This window comes from Lucilia cuprina, chromosome 2 (assembly GCF_022045245.1).
Source record: "Lucilia cuprina isolate Lc7/37 chromosome 2, ASM2204524v1, whole genome shotgun sequence".
NCBI lineage: Eukaryota > Metazoa > Arthropoda > Insecta > Diptera > Calliphoridae > Lucilia > Lucilia cuprina.
This window is the reverse complement of record NC_060950.1, coordinates 7,267,352-7,268,997: the sequence shown is the minus strand read 5'-3', so window position 1 is coordinate 7,268,997 and position 1,646 is coordinate 7,267,352. Positions and strand designations below refer to the sequence as shown.

Here is a 1,646-nt window from a genome sequence, read left to right as displayed (position 1 = left end):
AGACTATAGACTAGACTATAGACTAGACTATAGACTAGACTATAGACTAGACTATAGACTAGACTATAGACTAGACTATAGACTAGACTATAGACTAGACTAGAAAAAATGTCTACTCTCTGACAGCTTGATGAACATACTAGCAAAGTACTAAAATACTCGTGCGTTTCAACAAGCACAAATCAGATGGTTAAACTTGTAAATTTAGTGTGGTTATAGAAAACAGTGATGGGCAAAACACAAATACATTTTAAAAAGAAAACTAAAACAACAAACAAATGTACAAATGTAAAAACAAATAATAGACTAGACTATAGTCAAAACTATAGACTAGACTAGCCTATAGTCAACACTATAGGCTAGACTATAAAGTAAACTACATTCAATACTATTCTTCAGTCTAAATAATAAACTTAAGTCAAGACTATGTATAGACAAGATAATTGACTAGACTACTGTCAAGACTTAAATCAGGACCAGACAATAGTCAAGAGAACGGACTATCACTAAGCCAGTCATTGCTTTGAGTACAATCGGGGGAAACATACATTCATACATACATAAAGTTTAAATAACATTCTAGTTTAAACTTATTATGTAATCTATTTGAAAATTTCATAGAAATCATTTCAATTTTTCAAATAAATAAAATAAAAACTTTCAAGGTGCATTATCATAAGTGGTTTTTAACTTTAAGTTACTTTTTTAAAATAAAAATAATAAAATATTTATGTTTAGGGTAAAGAATGCTAAAGGTCATAGTAGTAAAAATTACAATAAATACTCATTTTTTCTTGACGATATTAGCTTTTGAGTTAAAATATTGCAAATTCTTTTACCTGAACAACTCCTTCATATTTTTTTATCCTTAAGTAAATAAGTCAAAAATGTTTACATTTCAGCGATTGAAATTAAATTCAAATGTTGAAACCTATTTCAAATAGCGACCAAAAACAAAATACCAACATAATTAGTTCTGTTTGTTTGTATGTCAAACACATAATGATGTTGTCAACAAAAACCAGCAACTGTTGCATAAACTGTAACGCAAAAAGGATGCCACAGAGAAGTAGTCGTCGTATTTGCTTTCACAATACATGTCAGTATGTTAAACTATGAGTTTAAAATTTTTACTGGTTTTTCGTTATAAAAACATTTTTGGGAAATTCTATTGTGTCCTACAAACACTCATGCCATCCATGTACTCGTTATATATTATGACCATCACTCTTAAGTAAAATGGCCACAGATATGTGGCAGTTGTTTGGAACAGAAAAAAAAACTGCAACAAATTTATTTCAGTTGGTGCTGAAAACGGAAACCACCACACAGCTAACGGTTTGGTGCAAAATTTCACTAAAATTCAGTAAACGGAAAAGAAAGCAACATGAATGTCCCGCTTTGTGGCTGGAAACCTACAGGATCTGTTTTTTTTATTAAACAGTAATATATACAAAACTTTTAAAAACAAATTAAACTATAGACTATGAAATGGACTACAGACTAGACTGTACACTAGTCTATACACTATACCATATACTAGACTATAGATTAGACTATAGACTAGACTATAGACTAGACTATAGACTAGACTATAGACTAGATTATAGACTAGACTATAGACTAGACTATAGACTAGACTATAG

The 1,646-nt window shown here is 29.8% G+C and overlaps 1 protein-coding gene across 2 annotated transcripts in view; it reads right to left on the bottom strand.

Annotated features, from left to right (window-relative positions):
* The window catches only part of LOC111682340 (location of vulva defective 1), a 94,152-nt gene that overhangs the window by 34,710 nt on the left and 57,796 nt on the right, over positions 1 to 1,646 (bottom strand). The gene's annotated exons all lie outside the window — the stretch shown is intronic.